Source organism: Bos grunniens, chromosome 2 (genome assembly GCF_055505025.1).
Source record: "Bos grunniens cultivar Pamir isolate PY7600 chromosome 2, Bosgru_T2T1.0, whole genome shotgun sequence".
Classification (NCBI taxonomy): domain Eukaryota; kingdom Metazoa; phylum Chordata; class Mammalia; order Artiodactyla; family Bovidae; genus Bos; species Bos grunniens.
In genome coordinates this window covers 87,336,656-87,353,141 of record NC_141166.1, presented here as the reverse complement: position 1 = coordinate 87,353,141, position 16,486 = coordinate 87,336,656, and the positions used below count along the sequence as shown (strand labels likewise).

The window sequence follows — 16,486 nt, the reverse complement described above, 5'->3', positions numbered from 1 at the left end:
ATGATATGGGGCACAACCCCCTTACTCCTCAGGGAGAAGCTCCATATACATGAGATCCTTCTCGATTATAGGTTGGGGGTGGAGTTTTGAGTGAGATCACATTTCTTTTTCTCTTAACTGTCTGGATGTGGCACCTTTATCCTCTGTGATGAGGAAACTGTTCCGTTAGTTGTGTAGACACACAGATTTGTGTCTGTGGGACAAGGAAAGTTCCACTGCCATCTTGGATTACCTCCTTTCTAAATCATTCTTTTACTTGTGTTTTTTCAAAGACTTCTCTTGGTTTTACTGATGTGTGCATGCTCAGTTGTGTCTGATTCTTTGCGTCCCCATGGACAGTAACCCACCAGGCTCCTCTGTCCTGGAGTGGATTGCTATATCCGTCTCTAAGTTTTACTGATATTTTCTACTAATTCTTTAAATTCTTCTACTTTCTTTGGGCTTGCTCTCTTCACATTTTTGTGTTCATATTTTTAATCCAGTAATTAGATCATAAATATATCTCTTGAAAACTTGAAATTCTAAGCTAACTATATCCAACAAGTTTTGATTCATTGTAATTATTGTTCAATTCTATTTTCTGATTTCCATTGTGATTTGACCAAAGAAATATTTACAAATATGATTTAAATGTTCAAATGTATTTGTACATGTACTTCTAAATTCTAATTCCATTGTGTTTTGGCAAGAGAATTTGGTCCGATCAGGAATTTGGTTTGGGTTTGCTTAGACTTGTTTCATGAGATAGAACATAGGCAATTTTTGTAACTTTTAGGTATGTTTGGGAAAAGTGTATAGTCTATAAATGTGGTCTCATGTATAAATTCACATCTGTTAGATCATATTTTTTATTGTGTCATTTGTGCTGTATGTTTTGTCTTTCAAATAAAACCTTTTTATTATACATAAAATATGCATAATTTAGGTGTATATAATTACTAATACTTATCTGAGAGAGATGTATTTAACCTGTTACTGGATTTACTGAGTTTTTCTTACATTTCTATGTTATCTATATGTATTTTGAGACTGTCTTGTTAAATACATGCAAAGGTTTATTATATCTTCCTAGTAAATTGTTGCTTTTATCTGAGAGTGATTTCTTCTAATTGAAAGTGAATTTCATAGTTATTAAATGAGTATATTTCTTTTCTCTTGGTTAATATTTGCCAGTTGTATGTTTTTCTATGTCTCTCTTACAATATTACTGAGTTATTGATACATGTAAATGTATGTGAGAGGGCTGTTGTAGTTATTCAGTTACTAAGTTGTGTCCGACTCTCTTTGTGACCCCTTGGACTGCAGCATGCCAGACTCCTCTGTCCTCCACTACCTCTCAGTTTGCTCAAATTCATGTCCATTGAGTTGGTGATGTTATCTAATCATCTCATCCTCTGTTACCCCTTCTCCTTTTGCCTTCAGTCTTTCTCAGCATCAGGGTCTTTTCCGATGAGTTGACTGTGCCTCAGATGGCCAAAATCTTGGAACTTTAGCAGCAATCTTTCCAATAAATGTTCAGGGTTGGTTTCCTTTAGTATTGACGGTTTTTATATCCTTGCAGTCCAAGAGACTCTCAGGACTCTTCTCCAGCACCACATTTGGAAAGCAATAATTCTTTGGGCATCAGCCTTCCTTATGATCCATCTCTCACATCTGTACATAACTACTGGAAAACCATATTCTTTGACTATATACAGACCTTTGTCAACAAAGTATTTCTGCTTTTTAACATGCTGTCTAGGCTTGTCAAAACTTTTCTTCCAAGGCAAAGGTGTCTTTGAATTTCATGGCTATAGTCAACATCCACAGTGATTTTGGAGACCAAGAAAATGAAATCTGTCACTGTTTCCTTTTTCTCCATCTGTTTCCCATGAAGTCATGGGACTGGATGCCATGATCTTCATTTTCGAATGTTGAGTTTCAAGCCAGCTTTTTCACTCTCCTCTTTCACCCTCATCAAGAGGCTCTTTAATTGCTCTTCACTTTTTGCCATTAGATTGGTATCATCTGTATATCTGAGGTTGTTGATGTTTATCCTAGCAATCTTGATTCCAGCTTGTGATTCATCTACCCTGGCATTTTGCATGATATACTCTGCATAGAAGTTAAATAAGTGGGGTGACAATATACAGCCTTGACATATTCCTGTCCCAATTTTGAACCAGTCTGTTGTTCCATGTCTGGTTCTAAGTGTTGCTTCTTGACCTGCACACAGGTTTTTCAAGATACAGGTAAAGTGGTCTGGTATTCTGATCTCTTTAAGAATTTTCCAGTTTGTTGTGATCCACGCAGTCAAAGGCTTTAGTATAATCAGTGAAGCAGAAGTTGATTCTTTTCTGGAGCTTTCTTGCTTTTTCCATGATCCAGCAAATGTTTGCAATTTGATCTCTGGTTCCTCTGTCATTTTGAAACCTAGCTTGTATATCTACAAGTTTTTCATGTACTGCTGAAGTCTAGCTTCAAGGATTTTGAGCATAACCTTGCTAACATGTAAAATGAGTGCTATCGTATGATAGTTTTAACATTCTTCGGCATTTCCTTTCTTTGTGATTGAACTGGAAACTGACTTTTTCCAGTCCTGTAACTGAGTTTGCTGAGTTTTCCAAACTTGCTGACATAGTGCAGCACTTTAACAGTGTCATCTTTTAGGAATTGAAATACCTCAGCTGGCATGCCATCACCTCCACTATCTTTGTTCATAGTAATGATACCTAAGGCCCACTTGACTTCACACTCCAGGATGTCAGGCTCTAGGTTAGTGACCACGCCGCTGTGGTTATCTGGATCATTAAAACCTTTTTTGTGTAGTTCTTCTGTGTATTATTGCCACCTCTTCTTTATCTGTTCTGCTTCTGTTAAGGTCCATACCATTTCTGACCTTTATTTTCCCATCCTTGCATGAAATATTCCCTTGATAGTTCTGATTTTCTTGAAGAGATCCCTAGTCTTCCTCATTCTATTCATTCATTCTATTCACTGTTCATTTAAGAAGATCCTTTTATCTGTCTTTACTATTCTGTGAAACTCTACATTCAGTTGCTTATATCTTTCTCTTTCTCTCTTGCCTTTCGCTTCTCTTCTTCTCTCAGCTATTTGTAAGCTTCCTCAGACAACCACTTTGTCTTCTTGCATTTCTTTTTCTTTGGGATGGTTTTGGTCACTGCTTCCTGTACAATGAAATGAAAGGGAGAGTGTTCAAAAAGTAATGAATATCATCTCTAGTTTTTCCAGCCTCATTTCAGTTGATCTGGCATGGCCAATGGGCCATACTGATCTCTGGTGTGGTGATTGTGTCTTATAGATAGAGAATAGATAACTACTATATTTAAAACTCATGAGAGAAATAGCAATTTGTTTCTTTAAGCCACTGAGATTATAGAATTATTGTATCACTAGTCTATCTTGACTAGTCTTATGGTCAGATTATAATTGAATTTCTGTTCTTGTTAATTTGAGAATCTGTCTTTCAGTCTTTGGGTTGAACCTGATACAGATTTCCCATAATTGCTGCTATATATGGACTGACCTCTGTTACTTTGTGCTTCTTTTGACTACATGCTTTTCTTGATTTTTTTCCCACCTTTTTACCTTTTGTTGGATTATTAGTTTATTCCTCCCTTTCAAATTCTACTTGTATGGAATTTTCTTTTTCATTTTTTTTTTTAGTGATTGACCTTAAAATTTTAACATGCCATATTGTCTTAATGTTTACATTTAATAAGTTTACCCCTACCTTTCAATCATAATCTGAGTAAACATTCACAAGTAAATGCTCTCACTTTCTCTCTTAACTACCTCTATTTTCATTAATATTTGATATTATTTCATTGGAATTTAGAATTTTAGATTAATCTTATTTATTCCCAACATTTTGAAGGTATTTTTTCACTATCATCTTAAACTTTTACAGAGAAATAACCTTTTATAAGATTTTAATTATTTTTTAAGTAATGGTTTTTTTCTTTAAAACCTTATTTTCTTCTAGAACTTTTACCTGTCTTTCAGTATATATATATATTTAAAGACATATACAATATATGCATATATATATATTCATTTTCACCATAAAATGTATCTATGTTCTGATTTTTTTTTTTATTAGAATCAGGACTCATTTTAGTTATTTAATTCAAGTCTTTCACCTGGAAGCTTGTTAGTTTTTATTTCTTTGAAATATGTTTATCTCCAATTAACTATATTCTCTTCCCTTGAAACTTTTATGCAATATAAATTAGATCCTCTCATTTAAGCCTTCTCAATTGTTATTTTATATTCTCTACAAATTATTTCTCTTTTGCTTCCTACATAATATAGTTTTATCTATTTTCCAGTTTACATATTCTTCTTGAATGAAAATTTATTTGATGTTAAACTATTTAAACAAGCTCTTAGTTTTAATAACCATATTTGTAATCTTTTTATGTATAAACATATATAAATATGTGTAAATATATCTGTGAGAACTTATAAATATGTATGGAATCATAGTCAGACACACAGACTTAGGACTTTTATGGACCTGAGGATATAATTTCTATAATTCTGTTTTCATTAAGAGAAGATTTCCTAGGGTCCAATTCTCATTTAGGTACTAGAGTTCCAACTCTATGGCTTTTCTGGTATCAAGACCATGTCCTTTTCCCCTGTCCATGTAATAACGTCCTACTCCTTTTATGTTGGGCTTATTTTAATATTGTATTTCCCCCATATTTTAAATCTCTTATTTGTCTTATGTGCTTTGCTCTTCTGACTCAGAATCATTCTTTTCCTATCAAGGTCAGTTATAATTTTTTTCTTTTGTTTAATTGTTAATATTTTATTCAGCATTTTTAAGTGTTTAAAATGAGGTATAAGCCTATATTTCAGTTCATAGGCTAATGGATTATATGATTGAATTGTATTAGGAAAAAATGACACTTAAAGAGGTTTGGGAGTCAAAAGAAAGTGGTAAAATATTTTCAAAGCGGTACTTAAATGAATTTAATACAGGCTAGTTTGGCTTTATGATGTAAACTAGTTCTACATTTTGGTGGTGATGTCTTGATTGAACTCAGGTGCAGTCTCTTGCTGTGTCATAGTCACAATGACTGAAGTAGAAGTCCAGAATGTTAGCTTGTTGATTCACAGTAAGTAATATGTTAAACAGAAGGAAAAAAGAATTCTTTTGTTGGCCTGATTGTTATATTTTCTCTCTATATAGATAAATACCTGAAAAGAAAAATTATCAGACACTTGTTTGAATATTTTGGAATCACAACAAGAAGTATTGTTTTAACAATTTTTTTGAGTTTTAATGTCATCAGGACCTCATAACTCTATATGTCGCTTCCTTTGATCAAAACATACTTGTCTGATGGACCTAGACTCAACATGTGTCAGCTACAACTTTCCCACATTGAAAGTGCTTACCTAGTCAGTGCCCATGCTTTCTCAGTGGCTGTTCTGTATCTGTGCTTCTGTTGCTGAATAATCTTGCTTTGAGATAACATCTGCTTTTTTGAATTATGATCCTATATTCAATCAGATTCTGACTAAGTTTTGTTAACCTAAGAGGCATTCTCTCTCCTTAATGTGACTAACTTTGGGGTTCTGCTGCTACTACTGTCTTTGTCTACCATTGGTATTACTATAAGTAGTTGCTAAGATTCATTGAAGTATTCCTATTACTTAGTACCATACTATGCTTTTTTTATGTTCATTCTCTTATTTATGCTTAGAAAACAACCCTGGGAAGCTGAAATTGTTATCCCTATTTGGCTGATGTGTAGAGTTCTAAGTTACCAACTTACCCAGTGAGGAAGTGACTGGTTCATAGTTTATATTTAGACAAGTATTTTAACTCTAGAGCACTTCTGCCTGCTTTAGTGTTCACTGATTTTTGGAATAAACAGAGAAATACCTTTCTCACATTTCTCATTAGCACCAAGTCAAAGTATATGAAATCTAGACTATAATGATCATCTTCATTTTATCATGAGGAGATAGATCCAGAAGGTTATGTGTCTTAACTAAAATCAAAAGTCAATCAGTTACTCATCAAGCTGGGACTGGAACCATGATCTTCAGACTATTTGCCCTGGTATCTTTCCAGTGTTCTTTTCCCCTCAATTCTCTTCCAAATCTTTTCTTCTTCTTAAGTGAACCATTTCATTTACAGGATTGCCTAACAGAGATCAGTCATAAAATTATTATAGTTACATATTGATTAATGGTATTTATCTACATAGACATATATAAATGTGAAGGCGTGGCTAATTTCTGTTATTACTAGGACATAGATTCTGAGGTTTTGGATGTGATGGTCACATTTTTCCCCCAAACTCTATATACTTTTTAATCCATTGAGCAAGTATACTTATGACACAGTAAGAATTAGGTGTACAAACTCTAAGCTTCAAGTAAAACCTTAACCAAAATCTATGTGAAAACTAGTTCTCATCAGGCTTTAATTAGCTAAATAGCTAGTTTATAGAGACATCTCACGGGAAATGTTCTCTTTTTCTTATATTCTGAATGGATATTCTGTGGTTCTGCAAAGCGTGGATACTTCCTTATTAAAATTCAGATGCTTTATCGTTGTCCAGCTGAGTTTCTATGTGGGGCAATCATCCCAAGTCTCTATCCTCTTATTTTTAAAATAACTGAAATAGCATGTTAAAGGATTCAGTCTTTTGAAGCCAGCAAGATACAGAAATTATGACAGTAATCCCAGATGGGAGGGTTTTGTTTTGAAATTTTTAGGGAACATTATGCCTGTGAAGGATGTCAGGTTGGCAGAATTGAAGATCAAAGTTACTTTTTTCAGGTTCGGCATATATGCTGAAGCTAAGACATCTCTGGCTTATTGTGCCCATGTGTACTAACTCTTAATAATAGCTGCCAGTTCCAGCAAGAGAGAAAGCAGTTAAGTGCCTATGCTCATCCCTCCTTCGCTGAGCCTGACAGGCAAGGTGACATTGTGATGATGCATTACAGATGATGGAGTCACAAGGAATTGAACAAACTAAGCATTATTATCCTCAGTAGTCAAAAGAACGTTCTTCAAGAAAACAATTAATTCATCAGGCGCTCTCAGATACTGAGAAGTCTGTAGATTTAAAGTTAGAATTTCAAACTTGAGAAGTAAATAATCATTATAACATGTAAAGGATTAGAATATTTTTCTTTCAATGCAGTCTCCTTTTGCTTTTCATTTTTAGGGGATTTATTCTAGCATTATGATATATTCAGTTTTTAAACCATACATAAAATATAATTTTTCATTAAAACTTGATGTCTACTCAGTTATATAAAATCGAACAACTGAAAAAGATAATAGACTTTGGTTTTCTTATTAAGAAAAAATCTAGAGGCTGGGTTTTTCCTAACATGAACAGTCAGTATTTTAAAATTTAGTCTGAAATGCAACAAAACTTATCAACTAAAATTTGTAGAACAGAGTCTGGCAAGTTAGAAAATTTCATTCTTTATCAGTCTCTTCTATAAACAGAGTATTGACATGGTTAATTAGTAAACATTCATGTGCCATGTCTTATGTTATATATTGAGTTTTTCAAAATGGTTCCTGCTTTATATGGATTTACTATATAGGTGGAGAGACATACAGTAAGTAGAATAAGAACACACTACACCTGCAATTAGAAAGAAGATGGTCACATGCCCCAGACTGGGGAAGGAATTGTGTACTAGAGGTGACCTTGAATTACTGGATAAGACTCACATTGGCCATACAGATGGGAGGGGAAGGAGATGCCAATCTTAAAGTAAGTATAAGGGCAAGCACTTAGTGAAAAAAGTTTCATCGAATAAAATCATCCCCACCCAATACTCTTTTACAACTGAAGGTTTACTTACAGTGATTTTTTCCCATCACTTGAAAACCCACGTTGGCTTTTACCTGCAAAATTATATAATGAAACAGTGTTACTGGTAATGGACTTGTTGATTTGCATTGCAATAATTATATTCTTTTGTATGTTCTTTGCTTTTTGGTATCATCTTCCTTGACAAGGAAGAAGTTAATTTTATCTTACTTTGTATTTTATAGGCCCTACAGTATGTTATGCCTAACCCAATTGTATTTTTTTCTTCTCTGTAATGTTCTGAACACAGGGATTTTTCTATCAATTTTGTCTTTTAATCTTTATTCTTTCAAGGTGAACTGTCTATATATCTAGATCTAGAATTTCTTAATGTCAACAATAATATTTTAGTCAAGTTGTTGTGAAGAAACTCATACCTATTATTTCCAATGGAGAGAAATTACTTCATTGAGATTTTGCCATCATACTTCACATGATTATAACTCTTGGTCCATTGCATTTATAAGTGAAAGGGACTATTTATTTTTTCTAGTTTTATCTATTTTTTATTCATAGCTCAGTCAAACAACTACTTGCCTTCTATACAAAATCCAGTTGCTTTCATCATTTACAAAGTATATAGAAAAAATATTCTTTCTTATTCACAGATTAGTTGGAAAAATGTGAGAAGTTAGTTAAACATCAGATGCTTGAAAATATTAACACTTACAGGGTTTCAAATCTTGTAGATACAATGCTTTGAAATTTCTCATATGCAAATCCCAAATGGTGTATGATATAGTACTTTAAAAAATCAGAGTCTTTTTTTTTTGTTTTTAAACACAATAGCATTTTAGGACAATGTGTACTAGTTTCTCTGTTTGTATAACTGTTCTTGAAATGGATCTTTCCAAGCATAGTAACGAGTATGAATTGTGCTTGCCTAAAGGCTATGAAACCCAAAAACTGTGAAATGGAGTTGAAGCACAGCCCTTTATTGCTGGCAGAAGTTCAACTGCAGTTTGGGATATTTTGGTCAGCAATTTCAACAAATACTTGAAAAAGTTTATCTACATATAAACATTCTAATGCTGCATAGTTTTGAATATTGAAAAGTGAGTTCTTTATTTTTCTATCCATTATGCATTTCCTGCTTTGCAGGAATAAAGACTACTCATTGAACACATTTGCTGTTATCATTGCCAATTGAGATATATGAATAATTGATACACACTGGATTGACAATCTTTCATTGCAAATCCTTTTATTTATTATCCCAGGATTTTAGTTTAGGAAATGAGGTAGTTGTGAACTATATTTCAGGAGTTCAGTCTTACTGTCTATCACTTCAAACACTTCTACTTTATTTTTTTTTTTTCAAAAATTTAATTCAACCACAGATAATAAGACTAAACAAAAAAGATCTACTCAGCCTGCTATCTTACTCTGTATTTCCTCTAGTCTTCTGATTTTGTGTTTTGAAATGCAAGTTCATGGTCAAATTCATTGGTTGAGAAGATAACATAATGAAAACTATGGCAAAAACCCATTAGACTCACTTTAATCCAAAAAACCTTTAGTAAAGGCCTGGTTTTCACTTAAAGCCATTAGAGTAGATGGAATCACTCCAAGAAGTGTTGAAAACATTCTCACTGTAAGTTCCAAAGATTCTTTCTGATTTCTTTTTAAAGGAAATTCCAAGATTTATGTTTAATCTAAAATTGTATTTGTACCTTAAATATCTATTGTGAATTATAATTTATAAAATTTTTCACATGTGAAATTTTATTCATTTCATAAAAAGGAGTCAGAAGGATCTGGAGATGAATCTTGAATATTCTGCTTAATGGCCACTTGAACTCAGGAATGGAACTGTACCTAATCCAGTCTGACTTCAGCAGTACCTTCAGCAGTGGCTGCAAATTCTAAGAGACTTTAGTTCCTTCTTAACAGCTTAAGAGGGAGTAAAGGGAGTTTGCACAGGATGGCCCTGATGCAGAGTGTCTTTCCTGTTGACTGCCAACCTTGAGGGGAGAGTCTTTCCTTTTTCGTGGGGCTAATTTCTGGGTTCCCTCAGCTACCTCTGAGAGCTTTTTCTGCTTTTCCATAACTTTGTAAATAATTCCCAAGTTTAAATTCCCTCTCTTGGGAATACTAAGAGTGGTATTTATTTTCCTGATTAGAGTCTAATTTGATGTAACTCTGTAAACTTCCATTTCCTCCTTTGAAAATGGAGATAAAGTTACATACTTCAGAGGACTGTTTTGAGGATTGTTGTTCAGTTGCCAAGTCATATCCGACTCTTTGCAGCCTCAGGGATGGCAGCATGCCAGGCCTCCCTGTTCCTCACCATATCGTGGAGTTTGCCCAAGTTCATGTCCACTGAATCAGTGATGCCATCCAACTATCTGATCCTTTGTCACCCTCATCTCCTTCTGCCTTCAATCTTTCCCAGCATCAAAGTCTTTTCCAATGAGTTGGCTGTTCACATCAGTTGGTGAAAGTATTGGAGCTTCACCTTCAGCATCACTCCTTCCAATGAGTATTCAGGGTAGATTTACTTTTCAAGGTTAACTGGTTTGATCTCCTTGCAGTCCAAGGGACTCTCAAGAGTATTCTCCAACCCCACAGTTCAATAGCATCAATTTTTGGGCTCTCTGCCTTGTTTCTGGTCCAGCTCTCACATCCTTACATGACTACTGGAAAGACCATGGCCTTCACTATATGGACTTTTGCCAGCAAAGTGATTTCTCTGCTTTTTAATACACTGTGTAGTTTTGCCATAGCTTACCTGCCAAGAAGCAGTTGTCTTCTAATTTCATGGCTGCAGTCAATTATAAAATATCTAAATGATAAAGTCAGGGGATAAAGTAACAGACAAATCAGCATAAGGAAAGGGTGAGAAGCTAAGAAAGGCTGATAGAAGGAAAATAACCTTTATTATTTCCTTTGTCTTAAAAATCCCAACTCTAAATATCTGTGAAATAATGATCATTATTTTCATTTCATTTTTTAATTTTAAGGTGAAGAAAATGAGGTTTGTAGACATCAGGCATAGCACAGTTAATATATAGAATTAGAACACAGGTCTGTCTGAACTCTAAATTCATACTTTATTTTTTGTCTCCCATAATAACTCCTATTGGAAAAGTTTCAGATAATAACCTATCTACTAAACAGTGCTAAATATGTGCAGGCTCTGTTTTCAGGGATGGGATCTGTGATCACTGACAAAAGGCAGAACAAAACTGAAGCAGCACTTCTACTTTACTTACATAAGTTGAAGAAAATTACTACTCATTTAATATATACATTTTAGAAGAAGGATAGGATTCTAACCTTGTCCTGGCCCTCAGTTTAGAAAATCTCTTTATCTCCAGTCATTTGCATTTTTCGCCTTCATCAAGTTAATTGAGATCAGTCATGAATCCGAAATGTTTTGCTTTTGCTTGCCCATAGTATCCATGTAAATGCCACTTTGAATTACCATCTGTTTCCCTTTACTGTAAGATGTTTTTATCCACAGGGTCTGGTAACCTGTTTTCTCTCATGAAAAATAAGTCAGGTGATAAGGTTCAAAAATTAATTATGGAAAAAAGCAAACCTTTGATATGAACAGGAAAAGGATGCCTTAAAATAAATATTCCAGGTGTGGAAGTTAGACATCATAGCAGGTGCTGTTCCCACCTCAGGTTTTTCAAGTTTGTAAACTTTAGAAGGACTTGAAGTTATTTCTTTTTGATGAAAATAAGGATCTTTGAAATTTGTTAAAAACATTCCTTTATGCTTTGGCAGTCTTACAGGCAAAACAATATAGTTTATTTAAGGAAAATAACATGGAAAAACAATTTAATAGCATGACAGGATACATGAAGAGAACTTCAAAAGCTCCTGAAAGCTGGGGAGGGTGAGCTCATATTTTTTGGAATGCAGTGAGAAGACAGGTAGGCACAGACCTCAAATTTCCCACACGTAAGATGCTTGGGAGGTCTCTATACTACTCTGGAAAGCAATAGTTTAAAGAAAGAAAACTTCAACTAGACACATAAATGTGGGAACCAATATTGATAAAAAAGGGATTTCAAGGAATGTGGATATCACTTCCAAGAATTTTGTTCACATTCACTTAATTGATTTTTACTTTGCTCCTCATTAGATGTTGTGGTTTTTGCATTCATTTGCCTAGGGGCATACCACCCTGGATTGTGATCTTAGATGTGCTAGACTGAGCAAAGTGTAGTCCAACTTTAGGTTGTGGGGGCCAGAAAGACCACCCAGGAGAGTTGTGCATGTGATCACTTAACTCCCGATTTACTGATGCAATAAGAAAGCCGTGAAATAATATGGATTCTTAAGCAGATTAAAAAAAAAAATCTGGAATTGAGACAAGGAAGTTAGAAAATGGTTTGATGACCTTTGATTATACTTGAATCATTTTATTCTTTATTTGGTGTATATATTATAGGATACTTAATAAGCAAATTCATAGGTAAGATTTATTAATAGCTACTAAATGTCTAGCACTGGGCTGTTTCATTTACTCTTAGAAAATGACTATCTCATTTATTCTTAGAACAACCTTCTGAAAGATGCACCTCTATTTTGCACATGAGGAAACCAAGTCTCAAGGATGCTAATCTATTAAAATGGAGCTCTAAGAGGAAGAAAAGGAGCCAAAGTGTGGGATAGGTGAATCAGACTTAGTCTATAAAAGAGTGCCAGTTTTTAAACTTTTAGATGTCTAATGATTTCAAAACATTTCAAAAGTTAACTTTTAGACTGCAGGATTAGGCCGAAGTGAAACATCTACTGGGTGAAACATAACTTCAAATCTTTGACACTCCTTTAAGAAATGCAGCAGCTTTTAAATTGTACAGAAGTAGAGATGCCAGGATTTATGCCAATCTCCAGTTTATCTAAAAGTCCTCCCACAATCTCAACATGCTCCTAGCACTGACTGTGAATGAGTATGGCTATGAAAATACATAAAGTGTGGCTGTACCATTAATCAGGTGTGATCTTTCAAAGTATCATAAATTTCAGTGATCAATGCCAAGTCTCATTTTGATGACTTGGGGACTAAACCCATGGATCAGACTGACAGAGACAAATAAGAAACTAAATAGGGATGTGATGGTCTGTTAGGGGTGGGAGCTACTTGTTAGAGTTTCAGAAATGTCACTTGTGAAAGATGATAGGTAATTTGAAACTCTACATATCTCTCATCTATAATTCCTTATGCTTGAAAGTGGAATTTCGTATCATTACTAACAGACTTTATTTGGTTTGAATAAAAAATTATAATTTAAGTAATTAAAAAATTATTTCTGCTTGTACTTCATATGAATTAAAATTAAAAGCAATGAAAATAAATCTACCCATTTGTTTCTTGTGAGTTTATGAAGATTCAGTGGGAAATTTTAGGTTGATTTCCTAAGAATATTTTTCCTGGCAATGTAATACAATTAATAATTTTATCTTAAAATTAATAACAATATGAACAAAATGTATAATTATTTATTATTATAATGTTTATAAATCTTCCTTTAGCTATTTAAATATTAAAAAATAGATATACTTCTTGAACAGCCATGCAGTATAATCTGTTCAGTTCAGTTCAGTGACTCAATCGTCTTCAACTCTGCGAACCCACAAACCACAGCACGCCAGGCCTCCCTATCCATCACCAACTGCCGGAGTCTACCCAAACCCATGTCCATTGAGTCAGTGATGCCATCCAACCATTTCATCCTCTGTCATCCCCTTCTCCTCCTGCCCTCAATCTTTCCCAGCATCAGGGTCTTTTCAAATGAGTCAGCTCTTCGCATCAGGTGGCCAAAGTACTGGAGTTACAGCTTCAACAATCAGTCCTTCCAATGAACACCCAGGACTGATCCCCCCGCTAGGATGGACTGGTTGGATCTCTTTGGAGTCTAAGGGACTCTCAAGAGTCTTCTCCAATATCACATTTCAAAAAAATCAATTCTTGGGTGCTCAGCTTTCTTTATAGTCCAACTCTCACATCCATACATGACTACTGGAAAAATCATAGCCTTGACTAAATGGACCTCTGTTGAGAAGGTAATGTCTCTGCTTTTGAATATGCTGTCTAGGTTGGTCATAACTTTCCTTCCAAGGAGTAAGCGTCTTTTAATTTCATGGCTACAATCACCATCTGCAGTGATTTTTAGCCTCGCAAAATAAAGTCAGCCACTGTTTCCACTGTTTCTCCATCTAATTGCCATGAAGTGATGGGACCAGATGCCATGATCTTTGTTTTCTGAATGTTGAGCTTTAAGCAAACTTTTTCACTCTCCTCTTTCACTTTCATCAAGGGGCTCTTTAGTTCTTCTTCCCTTTCTGTCATAAGAGTGGTGCATCTGCATATCTGAGGTTATTGATATTTCTCCCAGCAATCTATTCCAGCTTGTGCTTCCTCCAGCTTGTGCTTTCTCCAGCTTGTGCTTTCTCATGATGTATTCTGCATATAAGTTAAATAATCAGGGTGACAATATACAGTCTCAACGTACTACTTTTCCTATTTGGAACCAGCCTGTTGTTCCATGTCCAGTTCTAACTGTTGCTTCCTGACCTGCATACAGCTTTCAAATGAGGCAGGTCAGGTGGTCTGGTATTCCCACCTCCTTTAGAATTTTCCACAGTTTATTGTGATCCACACAGTCAAAGGCTTTGGCATAGTCAGTAAAGCAGAAATAGAGGTTTTTCTGAAAATCCCTTGCTTTTTCGATGATCCAGCACATGTTGAAAATTTGATCTCTGGTTCCTCTGCCTTTTCTAAAACCAGCTTGAACATCTGGAAGTTCATGGTTCATGTATTGCTGAAGCCTGGCTTGGAGAATTTTGAGCATTACTTTACTAGCATGTGAGATGAGTGCAATTGTGTGGTAGTTTGTGCATTCTTTGGCATTGCCTTTCTTTGTGAGTTGAATGCAAACTGACCTTTTCCAGTCCTGTGGCCACTGCTGAGTTTTCCAAGTTTGCTGACATATTGAGTACAGCACTTTCACAGCATCAACTTTTAGGATTTGAAATAGCTCAACTGGAATTCCAACACCTCCACTAGCTTTGTTCGTAGTAATGCTTCCAAAGGCTGCCTTGACTTCACATCCCAGGATTTTTGGCTCTAGGTGAGTGATCACACCATCATGATTATCTGGGTCATGAAGATCATGTTTGTCTAGTTCTTCTGTGTATTGTTGCCACCTCATCTTAATATCTTCTGCTTCTGTTAGGTCCATTCCATTTCTATCCTTTATCGAGCCTATCTTTGCATGAAATGTTCCCTTGGTATCTCTCATTTTCTTGAAGAGATCTCTAGTCTTTCCCATTCTATTGTTTTCCTCTATTTCTTTGCATTGATCACTGAGGAAGGTTTTCCTATCTCTTCTGGCTATTCTTTGGAACTCTGCATTCAAATGGGTATATCTTTCCTCTTCTCCTTTGCTTTTGACTTTTCTTCTTTTTACAGCTATTTATAAGGCCTTCTCAGACAACCATTTTGCTTTTTTGCATTTCTTTTTCTTGGGGATGGTCTTGATCACTGTCTCTGTACAATGTCACAAACCTCTGTCCATAGTTCATCAGGCACTCTGTCTATCAGATCTAGTCCCTTAAATCTATTTCTCACTTCCACTGTATAGTCATAAGGGATTTGATTTAGGTCATACCTGAATAGTCTAGTCGTTTTCCCCACTTTCTTCAATTTAAGTCTGAATTTGGCAATAAGGAGTTCATGATCTGAGCCACAGTCAGTACCCAGTCTTGTTTTTGCTGACGGTATAGAGCTTCTCCATCTTTGGCTGTAAAGAATATAATCAGTCTGATTTCAGTGTTGACCATCTGGTGATGTCCATGTGTAGAATCTTCTCTTGTGTTGTTGGAAGAGGGTGTTTGCTCTGACCAGTGTGTTCTCTTGGCAGAACTCTATTAGCCTTTGCCCTGCTTCATTCTGTACTCCAAGGCCAAATTTGCCTGTTACTCCAGGTGTTTCTTGAATTCCTACTTTTGCATTCCAGTCCCCTATAATGAAAAAGACATCTTTTTTGGGTGTTAGTTTTAGAAGGTCTTGTAGGTCTTCATAGAACCATACAACTTCAGCTTCTTCAGCATTCCTGGTCAGGGCATTGACTTGGATTACTGTGATATTGAATGGTTTGCCTTGGAAACGAACAGAGATCATTCTGTTGTTTTTGAGATTGCATCCAAGTACTCCATTTCATACTCTTTTGTTGACTATGATGGCTGCTCCTTTTCTTCTAAGGCATTCCTGCCCACAGTAGTAGATATAATGGTCATCTGAGTTAAATACACCCATTCCAGTCCATCTTAGTTCGCTGATTCCTAGAATGTCGACATTCACTCTTGCCATCTCCTGTTGGACCACTTCCAATTTGCTTTGATTTATGGACCTAACATTCCAGGTTCCTATGCAATATTGCTCTTTACAGCATCGGACCTTGCTTCTATCACCAGTCCCATCCACAGCTGGATGTTGTTTCTGCTTTGGCTTCATCCCTTTGTTCTTTCTGGAGTTATTTCTCCACTCATCTCCAGTAGCATATTGGGCACCTACCGACCTGGGGAGTTCCTCTTTCAGTATCCTATCATTTTGCCTTTTCATACTGTTCATGGGGTTCTCAAGGCAAGAATGCTGAAGTGGTTTG

The 16,486-nt window shown here is 35.3% G+C and overlaps 1 long non-coding RNA gene across 39 annotated transcripts in view; it reads left to right on the top strand.

The window, feature by feature from the left end:
• LOC147378299 (uncharacterized) overlaps positions 1 to 16,486 on the top strand; it is a 677,507-nt gene that overhangs the window by 47,345 nt on the left and 613,676 nt on the right. The window contains exon 3 of one of the 39 annotated variants that reach the window (XR_015145861.1): positions 12,376 to 13,082. The exons of the other annotated variants lie outside the window; for them this stretch is intronic. This is a non-coding gene — a long non-coding RNA (uncharacterized LOC147378299). Of the gene's footprint in view, positions 1 to 12,375; positions 13,083 to 16,486 lie in introns of those variants that run through there. 39 annotated transcript variants of the gene reach the window in all.